The 18,422-nt window shown below is 44.8% G+C and overlaps 1 long non-coding RNA gene across 6 annotated transcripts in view; it reads left to right on the top strand.

Moving 5' to 3' along the window:
- The first annotated feature begins 8,567 nt into the window (after positions 1-8,567).
- Positions 8,568-18,422, top strand: part of LOC119058084 (uncharacterized) — a 224,730-nt gene continuing 214,875 nt past the window's right edge. For all 6 annotated transcript variants that reach the window (XR_008390123.1, XR_008390122.1, XR_005084194.2 and 3 more), the window contains exon 1: positions 8,568-8,674. This is a non-coding gene — a long non-coding RNA (uncharacterized LOC119058084). The remainder of the gene's footprint in view (positions 8,675-18,422) is intronic.

The following is an 18,422-nucleotide window of genomic DNA, read 5'->3' as shown; positions in this document are numbered from 1 at the left end:
GTGAACTGTGTGTGATTTGTTGGCTTTAATCAAATCCTTGGGTATAATCTACATCTGAAGTATCTCCCACTCAGGAATTCATATTCCTGGGGTAGTAAGTTAGCATCTGAAAGTCCTAATTAGGAATTCACACCCTGAGGCTGTCTCCATAAGCCTACTTCAAGTGGGCCCATCTAAATCTGCTGTAGACAGTTTGTTAATTACTGTATGAAATGTTAGAAATACTTTTTTTTTATTGGAGAAGTGATTGCCATCTGATTTACACACATTCTGCAGAGATATGCACTTGCATGAGTGGAACGTAAGACCATGGTGGGCCCAGGTGCCTTTGGGAGAAGCATCTGGGATCAGAGCTCATCTAGGCCTATTGCTGCCACTTGATTATGGCTTCTGCCGTGCGATCCAAATAGAATATTAGCTGAATCTTGCCATTGGAAAATCTCCACATCGACCTTAGGTAAGCCAGGTGCTTGTTGGGGAGCCTGAGGAGCAGAGGGGCAGCACCTCACCTCAGTAATAGAATAGATTATGTGACCCTTTTGAATCCTGCTTGCTAATAAATATTTGCATGTGTGCCTAAATATAGCCTGATAGTTGCTGTCATTATAACATATTGTCAAGAACTGTGAAGGGCCTGCGACTTCATCCTACTTGCAAGCTGCATAGTTAGTCTGTCATAGTCGCATGGGTGCTGGTAGAAGGCATGAGACCTTGAGTCAGGGACGAAGGACAGTTTATCATTCGCTGCAAAAGCAGTGGGCAGAGAGCATTGGCATTTTCGCACTGTTTTTTTTGAGCTTCAGTCTAGTCTGCACAGGGTGATCACAGTACAGATGACACCCACATGTGGACTGGGGAGTGTTGCAGGAGATGGCACCTGAGTTAGGGAAACTGAATCTTTAATAATGGGAAGTAAATGCTGGAGAGAGACACTCTCTCTGTCTCCCAAGACTATTCACTATGCGAACGTGCTTGTAAAGGTGGACCAGAACAAAGGGTAGTCAATGGCTCACTAACAAGACACGTAGAATGTGAGAGAACCGTGGAGAATGGTCTCCGACACATGTATCCTAAAAATAAGATGTGAGGGGGGAGTCCTATTATCTTCACCATCTCAAAAGACTAGAGGCAACCAACTGTCACCAAAGAGAATGTGAGAACTGTGACCAGCCAGACTGTACCATCCCCTCCGTGACCCCTCTGCAAAGCCAGCCGGAACTTCCCGGTAGAGGCCATAGAAATGGCCCAGCTGGGAACTTTCTGTTTTGTTTCCCTGCCCAGGGAGAATCCTTCCCACCCCTTGCCACCTGCCTTCCCCCATACAGCAGATAGATGGCTGTGAGGAGACCACAGGACCAGAAGCAGGGTCTCAGCAAAGCCTCCTGGGTCCCCTGGGCTGTATCCCTGGGCAGGGAGGCCTGCCACCAGGGAGTAGACCGCCACCCTCTGAGTAGCCTGTTGTTCGGATTCTGTTTGGCGGACTCAGATAAAAGCATATAATCATGTCACTGGCACTGAAAAGGAGTTTTAGTGAAAGGGACACAAAGTATGAAAGGAGTCTTAGTAACTGTAGCGAGTGCACAGAGAAGGAACACAAGCACAGAGATGGGTGGGGCAGATGGGAGAAGGAGGTTGTGGAGAAGCTAAGAGGCAAAACAAAACCCTTTCTTGTCTAATCTCATGGATTCTCATGTCCCTAGCAAAGGTGCAGACAGAGCTATCAGTGCTGCAAAAGATAGCCACCATTCTGGTAAGCATGTTCTTATTGTTTTAAGCTTGCTGTAGATATCTGCCTCCTAGAGGACTGGATCCTTGGAAGACACAAGCTGGGCATTCACCAAAGCTATCAGTTTCTAGATATTCAATACCTGGCCGTGATAGGAGCATGTGGGAGAGGAACATTCCATCAGAACAGGACTGAGATTAAGACGGAGAGGCCTGGTAGAGTGGCCGATCAGTGTTAACACACCCAGGCAAGGGAAAACAAAGGGCTTCTCTACCTGCCCCACAAACCACAAGCCTGGGGCCAACCCAGGGGCAAACAGAGGGAGGGAGGGCTCCGGGAACTGCCATTAAGCAGCTGCAAATTGAACCATTAATCTCCGAGATAGTCTTAGAGGAAAACCAGTTCTCAAGCTGATAGTGCTGATAGGCTCCATGCTGGGAAAGCTCCTTCTGTTAGGAGGGTGGCTCTCCCTCAGAGGAGGTCCTGGGAGGGTGGCAAATCCCCTGGCAGCACCCAAACATTTTATTATAATCATAAAGCAGAGTGAATGGTCCCCTGGAATTGGCAAATTTCAGCCTCAGCGATTTAATAGTTTTTTCTCAGAAGCACCAGATGAGAAGGGACCCACTTCCGCCATGAGAGTGTTCTTAGTGTTGAGCCCTAGGGAAGAGATCGGGAGCCCTGTCACAGACCGGGGGGGGGGGGGGGGGGGGGGGGTGGGGTATCACGCAGTCTGCAGGCTGCTGCTCACGGGTCATGGTCTGCCTGGGCCGTAGAGCAGATGTTCCCCTGAGCACTCTGTGGGAGGGGCAGTTGTTAGGGGCTCCAAGGCTTCCCACAGAGGTTTCTGCCTCTTTGAAGTTAAGAGAACTTTCTGAGCTCTCAGGTCTGCTTCAGAAAATACTTGGTGCATGATATCTAACGATTTTCACCCATTCTCTATGTCCTAGGTCTTGTTTCAAGTACTTTTTATTGCTTTAAGTTATGTAAGTCTTCGAAACCTCTCAGTTTGGTATTGGACATTGAGGTAGAGTGTTGAAGTCATTTGGTCAAGGTCACCCAGCCAGTGAAGAGTAGAATTAGCCTTTGAACCAGGCAGGGAGCTTTTCCTCGGTGGGACGCACCACTTCTCAGAGTTCACTGTCAGTAGTTACTGACTGAGAGGCTGCTGGATACTCATTGGTGAGGAGATCACCCAGCTGCAGCTGGCTGACTGCACGTGGATTTCTGCACAGTGCCTGCTCCAGGCCTCCCCCAGGTGGGGATCCGCTCCCCACTGTGGACTCCCTGCTGCTCTGTCCAGCTGCTTTACCTGGAATACTCAGATTGCTCCAGCCTCCAGTCCCGTAGTCTGTTTTAGGGGCTGGACTCCTCCTTGGGGGCTCAGGGAGGACAAGTTACAAGCTTCTGTGCTTCACCGACAGCCCTTCCCTTACAGTGAGCTGTGTCTGCAGCTCAGCTTCTGAGTCTGCTTCTGGCTGTGAGGGGGTGGGAAGAGCTGGCTTTGAGGCCTGCTGAAGTGGTTGTGAAGCCCATCTCCACCGTGGGTCACTCATCTTTAAACTGGGACTTACCTCGGGGAAGACAAGATGAACGGACCTTTGTGAAAGCACTTCATCTGGAGTTTAGCACACAGTAGGCTGTCAACTACTCTGGTCTCTTTCCCTGCCTTTTCCATACAAAATACAGCTGCTCAGAATAAAGCAGTGCCTATTTCAGCCAGAGCCCTAGGGCTTCCGTGTGTCTGCTCAGTCCCCCAGAGGAGGAGCTCTGGGTGCATGAGGGTTGGATGTGAGAGTGGGCAGGACCCTGCAGTGTGCACCCCAGACCATTAATAACCACGCGGCTCATGTGTTGGAAGGCCAAGGGTTTGTTCATACAGGGCCTGAGAATGGTTTTACACCTCCCAAAACCATACATCCACTGAAGCAGGACTTTTTTAAGGGCCAAAGTTAGAATTTTGATGTTTGTCCTAAAAAAGTGATTTCCATTGCAAAGCAGTTTCTGGGCTTGGTAGGCTGCAGAGTTGGTGCCTGGGCATTTTTTTCTTTAACAGTTTATTAAAGATGGAAGATCTAGCTTGGAGAGATCCTGAATCCAATGAAGTTTGTTTAAAAATTCAGCTCCAACTACTTTTTGAGCATACAAAGAAAATAATTGGTGTAAAAATATGTGCATAAATGTACTTGTTGGGATTTTTGCCAAGACCGGGTGAGGGGAGGTGGACTGCGGGAACACAGGAACCCGGAGAATTCCCAGGAAGGCTGGGATGAGGAGTTCTGGAACACGCCAGGGAGGGCTGGTCCAGCTAGGAGCCCGGGCCATCTTTGGCTCAGGGGTTCCAGGAAGTGAAGGCTTTTATTCCTGTCTTTGGCTGCCCAGGAAAAAAAATCGCTCATTTCATGACTAAATTTCTATCTGAACATGAATATACCAGGGGACAAAATTATGGCTTTATGTTTTTTTCTTTCTTTTTTTGCCAAAGTTATTTGAATTCTATCCAGTTCTGTTATAATGAAAATTGTTCTCCTTAATTTGATCAAGGATGTATTTAACATGCTCACCACTCGTAGAATCTGGAGCTGAGAAATTCAAGTCAGATCACCATGATGTTGGTCTCTATTAAAGCCCCGCTTCCCAGATTAAAAAAATAGAAAAAAAAATATTTTGAACAATGCCTTGAGCTACCTACAGAAGCTGACCTGGGACTTAAAGCTTTTTTGCTTCTTGATGGTTTATCTGTGAGTTTATTTACTTTAACACTTTCCTCCCTCCGGGCCATTTGTTGCTCATTTGGACAGAGAATTCAGAGACTTTCCCACTGAGAGCTGCGGGACTGGCTTCATGAGTGTGGGACTTGTGTAGCCACACAGGGCTCTGCTCTTGAAGGGCCCCACAGTTAGTCTGTGCTCTGCTGTGACTGTCTTGAAACTTTTCATACTTCTGGAAAAAGAGACCTGTGGTTTCATTTTACACTGGGCTCTCCAAAAACATGTAGCCAGTCCTAAAGGCCAGACTTAACCCTGTTTGTATGCCTGGCTGGGTAGTAGGCTCCTTTTTCCTTTCCTCCCTCCTTATCCACATATGTCAGCCTGGTGCTCTTCAGGTGAGGCAGGTGGCTGTGTCACCTCTCACAGCCTCAACTTGAAGGCTTGGCCAGCGTGGAAAGAGCGGAGGGCTGTGCACGGGACTGACCGGGCGACACAGGGCTCTGCCCCTCAGCCCGCAGGAGCACGTGGAACCTCAAAAGAGGACCCGTGTGCCCTGTAGAGTGAGCACTAAAGTGACCGTGTCACCCACAGCCAGGAGGACTTGTGTGGCCACTTAGGAAGGTGTCAGTGTTATTCCTGGGTGAGGTGGTTAGAGGCTTCATTTTGAAAATAGAAAGAAACACAACGGATGTTGAGGTTGACGAGGACCCAAAGCCTCAGTGAGAAAAGACCTGTCTTCACCAAGCTGCACGTGCGGAAGGGGAACAGGCGTTGACTCCTTGTTTGCCCGTATTGACATAGCCTTTATTTACTTAGTGAAGCCCTTCCTGGTATTCCTTTATGCTGAAATGTAAAGAAAATTGCTGTTTCTCGAGATATAACTGTCTGGGTGCCTCCTTCAGACAGGATGTTTGAGTGAAATGTCAGGGCCGGGAATCAAAGTCCTGGTCAGCGTGTGGAGTTTGAGGACCCAGGTCACATGGTCACACACTGGGGCAAACCAACACGAGCAAAACTTGACTTAATAGAAATACGGATCGCAGAACCAGCAAGCGGGGCTGAGCGCAGGGGTGCATGGTCTGTGCTGCTGGTCCGGAGGGCAGGCGGGAGGAAGCAGGGAGGGTGGGGGGGCCGCGCCGCCCGCCTGCCTTTTGCTGACTCACACAGAGACAGGGAATGGGCCAGCTCACCGCCCCCCCCCCGCCCCCGCGACTGCTTCCTCACCTCTGAGTCCACCCCAGGATTTCTTTAATTAAAAAAAGAGTTGTTTTTTTTTTTTTTTTTAATTTTTAAAGGTAAAAATTGGTCTTTGTGTAAAAGTTGGAAAATATGATAAAAATAAAGAAAAATGATTCACAATCCTATAACTTAGTGATGTTCCCTATCCTCTTTTTCAAAAGGATTTTTTTCCTTGTAAAGGGTAAGTCCTCTGCTGCATTTAAAGGAGGATTTCTTTTTAAAGATTTTATTTATTTATTTTTAGAGAGAGGAGAAGATAGAGAGAAAAAGAGGGAGAGACACAGCAGTAGGTTGCCTCTCACACACCCTCAACTGGGGACCTGGCTTGCACACAGGCATGAGCCCTGACCAGGAACCGAACCAGTGACCTTCTGGTTTGCAGGCCAGCACTCAATCCACTGAGCCACACCAGCCAGGGCCAAAGGATGATTTTTATGTACAAATTGCATGTGCTCATTCATCTCCTGTGTCCTTAAAAGAGATGAGTGCTTTTCTGATGGGCACCTTATACAAACTATTTGCTACTTTTTCCAACTAGATTACTATGATTATTCATGGATATATATTTTTTAATTTTCTTCATGTGGCGGAAGATGTTTATGCATTAGGTTTGGTCTAATCGAAATGAAAATGAACTGAAGTAAAATCTACTCTTCTCTTTTCAGGATTGAAATTATTGTTCAAGTGTATCAAGTTTTAACTGTGCAATCAGAAGCTCTTGTGCTAGCGACCTTCCTGTGTTTGGCAAACTGGGATTTGTCTGGATGGCTGGGAGTGTTCCGCACTTCTCCTGTGAGGGGTCCTGTGGCTTGGGGTCTCCCAGACCTGCTGCTGCCGGGCCAGAGGACGGGTGCGCGCAGGAAAAGGGGTTTTCGCATGGCATGTTCTTTGTCTCTTTAGTTAAAAAATCGCTGAAGCCCTTTGTATTTATATGACTTGGAAGACAAGGGGATCTGTAGTTAGCTTAAGAGTTAAATTATAACTTGGTATCTCCTGTGTCCAGACTCCTTTAAAAAAAGGGAAAGGAAGAAAATCAATGTGCAAATTGGGGGGGGGGGACCCATTCTGATACATCTGGTTTTCCTCCCTGATGTCCCCTTCAACCTTTAAAGAAAATGATTTGTTATGTGAACTCAGATAAAAATGACTATTTGCTCTTTTGTGTGTTGCTTTGTTTTGTTTTGGAGTTTTAAAAGGTCCGCTGAATTTATTCCATTTAATTCAACCAGCATTTCTGCATTATAGGTGCCTTCCTGGGAGGGTCAGGGAGAGAAGTAAAAAGAAAAACGGAGGCGCTTGGGGTGAACCCTAGGAGTGTACCCTAACTAGATGTGTAAAAGGACTCATGTTCCTAGACATAAATAGTACTTTTATTGCTCTAATCACAAAATCGTTGTAAGTTTCCATGACAGGATAATAATATTAGGGCAACTGACTTCACTGACAGTTTCCTCTAAGGCCTTGGCTGGGGTGTATTTTCACTGCAGGTGTGTTGCGGCAGCACCACGAAGTCCTCTGTCCTTCTGAGGTTTCAGAGCCGCCCTGGGGCCTCTGTCAGGATGGGGTCCAGGAACCTTTAGGTTGGTTGCCTTCCTTCCCCACTTCCCCTGGAATTTCTCTAGAGCTGTCAGAGTGCTTGTAGGCCCGTGGCTGTGCTCAACCCCTCTGGGACTCCACAGGTCTCCAGTCCTGTCCTGTGGATGCAGGCAGAGGACATGGCGGACTGACGAGGGCCAGACTTTTCCTGGGGCTCCCTGAGACTTCCACAAAGGAAGGGCCAGGAGGCCCTGGCCAGGCATCTAGGTGTCCAGGGGATTTGACCCTTTTGGTTTCTCTTTCTGATAAATGACCACCAAATTGTCATAGTGCAGAGCTAGACCTCCTTTGGAAGTGCTATTTTGTGTTGCTTAACATCCCTTTGGTAGGATAGCTTTCAGTTCTAGGCTGAAGTGAGCCATGGACTAGGTGACTTGCCCCCATTCAGATGTGTCAGGTTCATACGGATTTGGTGCCTAGGCCTTCCTGGTTAGAGACCTTCGTCCTTAGGCCATGCACTTCGGTAGCTCTCTCAGCTTCTAGGTCTTCCTTAGCATAATCACTGTGTTTCAGACACGTTGCCCAGGAGAACTGATATTTGACCAAAGCAGTTTTATTTTGCAGCAACAATAGAGTTGCTTGTTTTTAAAAAATCAAGTCATGTACTATGTTCTAAAGAAAGCTGTCAGTTTATCTTCTAGATCAAATCTTTTAAAGTAGAGGACTTATATATTCATTAAACATTAAGCTAACAATTATCCATAAAAATGATAATTGTGTATCAGCTAATTATGTGTCTTTCTAAAAGCAAACTTGAAAAGTACTTTTAAATGCCACACTTGCATCTTGAAAAGAAGATATTATATATAGACATTTTTTTTTAGATCCTCTGCTCTTTTGGCAGACTACTTCACTGTGATTGGTGGCATTTTCCTCTCATGTTTCATTTTCACATGTTAATCATTAGTCATTCCTCATGGCCCTCCATGCAGCTGCCGGGTTGGAAGCGCTGCCCACTCGGCAATGGTGGGGAGGGGCCCTGAGGGTTACAAATGACCTGGGTTCATGTCCTGGGTCAAAAAAAGATGAAAGGTTAGTCTGATGCTCAGCCTGCAGGTCCTGGGAAAGGCAGCCCTCTCTAGGCTGCAGAGACTGAGGAGGGAGAATGTCCCCAAGCAGTCCTGGCTGTGCTCCGGGAGGCAGGCCTTGCAGGTTCCCCATAACCCCTTTGATTTGCTGCCCATTCCACATGATGTTTAGTAATAAACAGAGTTCAATGACCAGTCTAGACAAACAAATCATGGTCCTGGCAAACCCTGCGTTCTGATGACATGTTATGTCTTTGCCGTGTGGAGACGAGGAAACCAGCTTTGAAATTTTAATGCAGTGTCTTTGTGAACTAACAGCAAACAGAGGCTGAGACGGGATGCAGACAATAGACCCACTCTGGCCAAATTAGAAGGTATTCCCCTGCTTTGTGGCTTGTGATTTTCCTGTCCTGTCTTCCTCTAGGCATTAGGAAGCGGCCCTGAACTTGAGCAAAATGGGAAAGGTTTAAATATTAATATTTCTGAAACCCTCAGGGTAGACTCAAGCACCTGCTTCCCCTGTAGCAGCCGTCCTAAACGGTTTTCACGAGGGAGACATCGTTTTTCTCTTTAAAGAAAATATTTCATCAAAGTCAGATTTTAATTGAGCTAGGAAGACGTCCAAGTTATTTCATGTTCACTGGCTAGCTTTATCTGTCCTTTGGGGAGGAAGAGAAACCTTAGAACTTCCCCATGTCCTTGCTCTTTCCTCCTCGACCCTATCAATGAAAGCACAGTATCAAATCTTGGCAAGTTGTGTGTTATCAGCATGCGGGACAAAATAGTGAAATCCCATGTCTCCTGGGTCTGAAACAGGAAAAATGCTAAGAAAGGGCTGAAATCCCTATAAAATAATCCCTGAGTGAAAATAGCAGCCAGGTCTTTCTTTTTCTCTCTTCCTTCCTTCCTTCCTTCCTTCCTTCCTTCCTTCCTTCCTTCCTTCCTTCCTTCCTTCCTCCTTCCTCTTTCTCTCCTTTTCTTTCTTCTCTCTCTCCCTCTCTCCTCCTCCCTCCCTCCCTCTCTTCCTTCCTTCCTAACATGTGTTTCTTATATATACAGCCCAGTATGATAAACCATGTATACAACAAAGAATGCTTAAAACATGGGGTGGGTAGTATTCTTCTGTGAATGTATTTAGGCTGTTTCCATTTCAAAATAATTCATTTTCAGCATTTATCAAGGGAGGTTCTTTTACAATTATTTAAATGCATTTTTCTTTTCAGGCTTTGAATTGTTTACTCAATGTTAATGGTTCCTCGCAAATATTTACCTTATCTCTCAGTAAACTGTCCTCTAAATTAGACCAGAAGGTTCAAAACTCTGACTAAGTCCCCTTCGGTACCAAGCCTTTTAAGGTAATCTCTCTGCTGCTATCTGTGCAATTAACCAAGAGCATTGTAATAACAGGGAATAATAATTGCTGTTTGCTTATCATTGAGAGGAATTTCCCCCCATACACTTATTTTTAAGAAGACTAGATTGTTATGTAGCTCATGGTGATGCTGATAAAGACTTTAAAATTACCATGAGAGAGCTTTTGATGGATGAGAAACCAGAATTTGCAGTATTTTTGGTCATTCTTTTGAGAATCTTAAAGTCCTACAATTGCTGATAATGTGAGAACTGCTGGAGTAAAAGGTGTGATTATATATATAGTCATAAATCTATAAAAATATTTCTGTGCAACAAAATGTGTAGACATGATCAAAGATCAGGCAATAAAAACCAAAGCTTATGCTTTTGCTATGCTTTTCGGGGAAAAGGTGTTGTCATGGACATAAATTAATTCCTCTACAGACCAATGTGGGAAAAAGAAAATGTGTTCATTTGTATGAAACTGTTTTAGGAGAACGTTACTTCCATGTGTATAACACAGCCAATTATATATTAAATTGCAACATGAAAAAATTATACCCGCTCCTACCTTTAACTCAGTTCTAAGTTCAAACTTTCAAGCCCGTGTTAATTAGATTGCAGAGATCCAGAACCGTGTGAAGCCCTGGCCCCTGTGGCTCAGTTGGTTGGAGTGTCATCCCATAAACCAAAGGATTGCAGGTTCAGTGCCAGGTCAGGGTGCTTACAAGAGGCAACTGATCCATGTTTCTCTTCCCCCCGCTCTCTCCCCCTCCCCCTCTTTCTAAAGTATCAGTACACATGTCCTCAAGTGAGGATAAGAAAATAAAGAACTATATTAAATAAGCTCTCTCTCTCTCTATATATGTGATATTATCCCTGCAATTAATAGAACAGAAACATACTAAATCATTTCACAGTTACTGCAAAGATTCATCAGTTTAAACACTGAATCTCGAGGGGTCGTTGTCATCCTTCAGCTGGGAAAGTAAATACGACTCAGGTAGCCGCAGAGTTTCAAAGCCAGAATGAGACTGAGAGCGAGTTCACAGCGTCATCACATCAGTTGATTCTTTTTTGCATCCATGCAGCCTGTGAGCGGTGTGCAGTGTCCCCACTGGGTGCTGCAACTGCAGTGGTGAGCAGGACCAGGGCGGCTTGCACATTCATGGCTTGCGTGTTGGGGAGAATTGACACGGTCAGGTTTGCACTTTGAAATGCTTCGCCTCATTTGTTTTGAAATTTTAAAGATAATTCTAATAGTGGAGTGAACTCTTGGAACAGAACCTTTTAGTGCTGGGAAAATTAAAAAGATGACAGGTATTCATTGATGGGATTATGGTGTGAAGTTCCAAGCTTTCTAATGCTACTGTAGTTTATATTATTTTGTGTTGTCGAAGTTAAAAAAGAAGGATACTATGGATTTTCCCTTAATTCTTTTTCTGAATTTATGTACTGTTCTGGTGAAGCCTAACATTTTTGCTGGCTTAATTAATAGTTAATTATAATGCACATAATGGGTAAGAATTCACACGGTTGGAACTTTTCTCTGCCTAGAGCTCCTCTCCTCCCTCACAGCTGAAAATGTAATCTTGTGGGTTCAAGGGAAACAGCCCAGTTAGCACGGACTCAGTCATTTCTTAACTCTAGTCACCTGTGGGGCTCTGCCCCCTCCGCTTATCCCGTAGGTGACAGCTGAGTTCACTGAACCGGGGTGGGGTGGGGACCAGCAGTGCGGGCAGAATGGGTTGGGGAAATCCTTTGGCCCTCAGTAGGCACTCAGTGGGATGCCCTTGGCCCTCTACTATTTAAGGGCTATTGGCTTCAGTCCCTCCTGCGTTCTGCTTCTGTGGCCTCTCTCTCCCAGCCCTCTGCCCCCAGCCCTGCTCCACTCTGTGTCCTTCGTGTTCCAACCAGGAGACCTCTGCAGGTTGATGGGCCCTTTCTTTGCCCTTCTCCACCAGGCTGCGGGCTGAGACTGTCACAGGCCCTTGCAATGGTAAGTCCTAGAGCATTACTGGAAAACTTGCTGCATGGGGCTTTCAAGCACAGGAACCAGAGTTACATGGAAGGTAACTGAGGCAGTGCTGGGACAGAGCATGGGGCGGGGCCGAGGGGACCCGCAGCAACACCATTGCTCGCCTGTCTCTCATTTCTCAACACTCCATTCCCACCCAGAAGGATTTTTAATCTGTCTTCCCAGTAGAAAAATTTCCCCCCAAAACCATTGTTTATGGATAAATTTTAGGTATAGATTACTCAGAGCTTTGGCTCTTGATATTCAAACCAAGCTTTTGGGCCTCAGAACAATCTTTTATCTTCTAAAAAGCCTGCCTCTTACAAATCAGAAGAGTCTTGGTTTCAAGATTGTTTTCTTCACTAGGAGTTTTAAAAATCGTCATTTAGAAATGTGGTTGCTTCATTTGTTCTCTCTACTTTGCCCTATCCTGAAGCCATAAACCTCAGCCTCAAATTCAGTTTTAATGGAAGAAAAATGGGGGGTGGGTAGGGATGGGTGAAAGGGAAGGAAAGTGAAAGGGGTATGATTAGAAATTTTATAAGAACAAAAGCCCATCAGAGAGTTTCAAAAATGCCATCCCTGCCATAGTAATAACTGGAGCTTCCTAATGGAATCTCAGGATTTCTCAGGGAGAGAAGTACGGAGGTGAGAAACACCAATACGTTGCCTCCTGTACGGCACGTGCTCAGACCAGGGCCCAGATTGTATACAAGCTTCTCTGAAGAGGGGCTGAACCCACAACCCAGGCATGTGCTTTGACAGACAGTGCACCTGGAGACCTTTTGCTTTGCGGGGTGATGCCCAGCCTACTGAACTGAACTGGTCCAGTCTCAGGATTTCTTTATTCGGGGCGTGGCAGCCTCTGCAACACCCCTGTGATGTGCACTTTGGTTTGTTTACAACTTTCTAAGCAAGGGCTCTATTGAGGCCAGTTCTACATCTGAACAAATTTTATGACCTACTTTGCTTTGAACAGTATTTTTGTTTCTGCTTTCTATGCCTCCGCAGTGGTGTTTTAATTTGCTGAGGGTGAAATCTCACCCCAAAGCTTTTTCTAGAAAATGGTTCTGAACATCGAGGAGTGGATGATGTAAGCCACTCTTCAAAAATCATCACCCAAAAGGTAGTGTGAAATGAGACATTGAGCTGCCAGTCACAAAGTGGAGAACACAGTGCCAGGATGCATTTGTGAAAATGAGATTTCGTTGATACAATTGAATTACTATTACCAGCTTACCACTAGGGCTAAAATAACCCGTTACCACTGTGTTGCAAGAAGCGCCATTCAGCTCTCTAATAACTTAATTGTAATGAAAAACTAAATAGCAACATTGGCCTGGCATATAGGGGGTGTTCAATAATACAGCAGGTCTTTGAACAGCGTCATTTCATTCGATCTTGTTTCATGACAACATTGATGAGAAAAAAACCATGCATTTTGAGCAGGGGCCACTGTCAAGCATCCAGGTTCTCCACATGTCCGCGCGGGTTTTGTCCAGGGACTTCGGTTTCTGTGCACATCCCGAAGATGTGCTTGTGAGGGGCACTGGTGTGTCTGCGTTGTCCCAGTCTGAGTGGGTGAGAGCGGCCCTGTGATGGAAGGTGCCCTGTCCAGGGTGGGTGCCTGCCTTGTGCCGGAACTGCCGGGATAGGCCAGGCCACTCATGACCCTGAATTGGAATTAGTGGGTTGGAAAAGAAAGATCTTACTTGTCTTTTGTGAACATTTATTTCAGTGTTTAATATTAAAAGTGTTTTGGTCTTTATTCAGGAGTTTGATGATGTTTTTGTGATCAGAAATACACCGTAGGTGTATTTTTGTTACACCTAACTCTTTGTTACACATAACTCTTTGTTATATCAATTAGCCTAGGGTCAAATTGGTTTTGTTATATGTCATTTCACATGAAGTCACAAAAGCTATTGATGACATTGTGAGGACTTACTGCACAGATGGGCTGTCCAGCTTCGCAGGGGCCAGTAAGCAGAGCCTGTGAGACAAACAATCAAGAGCTTCCAGATCATCCAACCACCTCGTTTTCCTGGGAAGATCCCAGGAGGCGTGTTGGCTCTTCATTGTAAGAAAGGAGGTACGGTGTTGGCTTTTGTGCTGTGAGACTGGATGTTAGTTGCACCCTAGTCCCTAGAGAATTTTTTTGTTGAATATTAGAAAGTCTTTCTCGCCCCATTATGTGGGACAAATAAGGTTTTTTTTTTTTTTTTTTTTAATGAGCAAAGTATACTACAGGGCCCTTCATCATTTAGATCAAGGAGGGAGGGAGAATGAGAGATTACGAGACCCGGGAGGCTGGGGCCTGCTGAGAAGCAGTGTGGTCGAATGAAGAGCCGTCCTGACTCCAAGTCTTGCCTCGGCCGTGGCCCAGCCGCTCGACCCTGGAGAAGGAACTTGCCCTCTTTGAACTTGCACAGCCATATCTGTGAGAGCGAAGGGTTGTTGTAAAGATGATAAGATATCAAGTACCCATGAATTGAATGTATAATTTGCATTTTAAATAAATTATGTTTTTTACATTTTCCAAATATATAAAATTGTGTGATTATCTTGAATATGTTCTTTCAAACTGCTAGCCCCGCCACGTCCCATGCAATTGTTAGTTCCCTTCTCCTGTTGAGACTCACCGAGTCGTACATTTTAAATTGAGCTTCGTGCTCATCTGGAGTTGGAGTGTATACTGCAGAATATTATAACATAGTCAGTCTGAATGTCATTACCATTCATTATCCTTAAAAACGTTTATGAGACAGATATATGCTTGGGGCACTGTCTAGATGGGTCCACGGCCTTTGATTTCTAGTACCTTACAAGTCCAGATGGTTTTGCAGTAGTCAGGTATGAAGGCTTAAAAATTGAAAGACTAGAAAGATTAGGTCACATGTAAGGGACAAATCTGGATTTGGGTGGAATGATAAGATACATCACGTGATTTCAAATGTTAGGGGAACCATGGAAATCTTCTGATTCTATCATTGCATGGGATATTCTCTACCCATTATGCCCTACAAAACAGAGATTAGACAACCCCCACTCTCCAAGAGCTACCACCCCGAAACCCGGTGTGTCAGGAGAGTGCCGTGCAGCAGGTTGTATTTGGGAGGAAGTAACTAGTTTGATGAAGGCGGAGCAAGGTAGTTGGGGAAAGCTTCACAGAGGAAGTGATAGTCTACAGATGAGGTGGAATGAACTGCCCAAGAACACACAACGGAGGAGTAACAGAACTGAGCTTACATCCGAAACCCTCTGCCCCTGAGCTCTGACTCCTTCCAGGCCACTTTGCTAATACTTGTTTGTCTGCCTGAGAAAGATGAGGAGTCCCTTAGCTTATTATGCAAATTACTTGTATGTTGGGAACCCCTAAAACGAAGGTGAGAATGAAACCCACACAGTGGAGAGTTGAAATGCTGATGACATCGTTTAACCTGTGAAGCCAGTTCTCCCCATGGGTTTTTTGCTTCGTACAGTTTGAGTTATGACACACTCACTACCCAAGAACCTGCACTGGTGCAAATAAGCAGATAGAGGCGCTTTGACGGTGGCTCTTCCTAGTCTATTTTGTGGGCTTACTGAAAGGACACTGTAGTAAGTCAGCAGGACCCCTAGTAAGACTGGAGATGTAAAGATGGGAAAGAATGGTTGGCAAGATACTGAGGAGTACAAGAAATGGGAGAATTGATGGGTAGAATGAAGAATGAATCTTCTGTAGCTGTAGGGCTCTCAGTTATATTGTTGCTGGATACAGAGGTGATATTGTTTAATGTGATGGGATGTCAATGGGGCAGCATTTGGGGGAGACTAGAGAAACCCTGTAATTTTCTATCCAAGCTTTCTTTTCTCAACCATGTTTAATTTGAGTGGCTCTATCTGGGGCCACTGAGTAAAAAAATCTTGGAATGCTCAAAGTAGTGGGGACAACAGCAGTCATCTGAATGTGGTTTTTGAAGACTTTCTAGCTACCAGGGGTAGCCTTAAAGCAGTCTGCTAGCAGAAACATTTTAGGGAAACTTGAAAAGAATATGCCACCAGAGCAGTGGAAAAATACTCACCCTGTGGTTTTTGGGTTTGATGTTCAAATTGTACGAGAGCTAAAGATTCAGAGAACAAATTAACTGGAGTTAGCCCATAAATGCTGTTCATATAATTAGATGATAAGAAGGGAATTCTAAAAGCTTCCAACTCAATTTCCTTCATTTAGGACATTCTCATTTAATTATCCATGACGCTGAGGGAGCAGTCTGAGACCATGTTGAAAATATGGGAGAACAAAGGGAAAACAAGAAAAATATGAGACCGACTGTAGTTAACCTAATGCATGTACTTCGGGATTCCAGTCAAACAGATTCACAGCTCACTGAGTCCCCTCTCATTTTCCTTGGTATATTAATATAGTCTGTTTTCTTAGTTTTAGAAAGGCAAATCCAGTGAAATGTCAGAAACATACACCGTTATGTTTAGAGAAGAAGGAATATGGCTGAGTGTAAGCGGACTGCCCAGCTGACAGCTGGAAGGAGGGACTAATGTGATCATTGAGCTACAGGCTTGGTATGTAATAGCTGGAAGATCCAGATTGAAGACACTGTTTCAGAGGTGGCCTCACTGGACGTCATGGGAGAAAGTGATGTGCTCTTCTGATTCTTTCTGAAAGACCCCAGAAGCCTTACTTGTTTCATATAACCAATGAAGCTGATTAATTTCAGTAGTTTCATTATCTCATATCCTGGGTGACCTAATAGCCGAGCGTGAGTAAGCAGAACAAGATGCCGTTCCAGTGAAAAGCATAGTTCGTGTCATTGGAGACGTTTGCTGCAGGGAAAGAAACACCTCAAACCACATTCTTGAGCCCATAATCTTGATCGGTTGGGGAGATATCCAGAACCACTTTCTAAAGGTCATAATCCTGATCAACTGGGGAAAGAAGTCATCTCTAAGTCAGGAGACTTCTTGATTAGTCTGAGAGATACTTAATTTCTAGTTTCTCCAGCATGCTGTGACATTGGATGGGAAGAGTTGGTATTTCCAGCACCAGCAAGTTTCTTCTTTGGACCTGAACAGGAAATTCCATTCTATTGACTAACTTTGGAGCGCGCAACTCCAGAATAATTATTAACTCAGCACTCACCTCCTGTTCTATTATATTGAGCTACATGCAAGTCAAGATAGTAAACTTAAAAAAAAACCTACAGAAAAGGCAACTTCATATGGTTCAACCTGATAGTTCAGCAAAACTCAGTAAATGTTTGAGGTATATGAGTGCTTTATTCTCTCTCAGACAGTCTATTGCCAATTTCATCTTCTGCTGAGCTCTCTGAAATAAGCCAGAAGAGAAGCTAATCCTGCTCACTGCCTCTTGAATTCACTCAGGTAGCTTTGCCAGCCTCAGTGTCTGCCCCGGCCCAGGCCTTCCTCACCTGATTCTCTGCTTCTGTTTCTGGGTAGCCACCCTCAGGTTTAGAATTCTGGGTCTGTAACAGGTCCACTGCTGTGGACGTGGAAAGTGGCCATTTGCCCCTGTTTTTGAAATGATCACTCTGATTTTATCTTTTTTGGGAGGGAGGGGGAAGAATTTTTTTTTACAAAGTTTTTGCTCATATTTTATCTTAGCACCATCAAGAAGTTGTGTTTAAAAAACTAAGGTGGCTGAAGTTTTGGCTTTCCAGCAGGTATTTTCTGGTATGGCAGGCATATTTTGGGGAACTTTTCAGAGCAACTCATTATTTACTGCCTATTCTGTAGTCCATTAGCTTTGTTTCCACATCTTCGGCTCTAGGATACACTTTAGGTGGAGTTTTGTTTTTCCATTTATAAAAGTTCTACATGTGTACTAAACTCTGTATGCAATGGTATCGCAAACCACCGCAGACAATTGTCTAACCACACTGACCCTGCCAAAAGTATATTTTTAGAAAACATATCTTTATTATGTTTTTTCCATTACCATTTAGTCTCCTTATACCCCCCTAAATGTATAATTTTCACCAGTATAAAAATAAATCCAAGTGGGTTAAAGAGCTAACTATGAAAATAAAAAATTAGAAACTTTTTGGGGGAAAGAGGGAAGATTAAACTTTTAAGACACTGGAATAGGAAAGGATTTCTTAAAATGCTTAAGGAACATATGAAGTAAAAGACCTATACATTTGACTACATTAAAATTAGTGGCCTTCAATGGGACAAAGCACTTTAAAGCTAAAAATAATCTCAGACTGCGTGTTTTCAATTTCTGAAACTCAAAAAATAACTATAAAAAACGCAGCTAAAATACAGAAAATTGAACTGTACAGAAGTCCGACAACAACGAACTGTTCATCCAGACAAGTAAGATGGGCGGAGTCAGCGGTGGAGCGGGTCGGGCAGGAAAGATCAACCAGACCGACCCAGGAGCACAGGAGCTCAGGTGCGCAGGTGGTGGTTAGCAGATCCCAGGCGTGGGGTGGCAACAGGCAGACCCAGTGAGGGCACAAGGTAGCTGGCTGACCGCATTCACACATTCGCATGCAGATAAACTAAGCGAAGGAGCGAGCAGTGAGAGAGACCACTCAGGCCAGGGCCTCAGCCATGGGAATTAGAGCCTGAAAGCACCAATTGGAAAGACTTTTGGGGTCGAGGTGCTGGGAGAAGCTCCCAGGCTCACAGAGAGTTCGTTGGAGAGACCCACAGGGACCTGGAGGGTGCACAAGCCCACACACCTGGGAACCAGCACCAGAAGGGCCCAATTTGCTTGTGGGAAGAGGAAG

The sequence above is a fragment of the Artibeus jamaicensis genome, unplaced genomic scaffold (assembly GCF_021234435.1).
Source record: "Artibeus jamaicensis isolate MK-2021 breed Jamaican fruit bat unplaced genomic scaffold, CSHL_Jam_final scaffold_369, whole genome shotgun sequence".
In the NCBI taxonomy this organism is placed as follows: Eukaryota; Metazoa; Chordata; class Mammalia; order Chiroptera; family Phyllostomidae; genus Artibeus; species Artibeus jamaicensis.
This window is presented reverse-complemented; position numbering and strand designations above follow the sequence as displayed.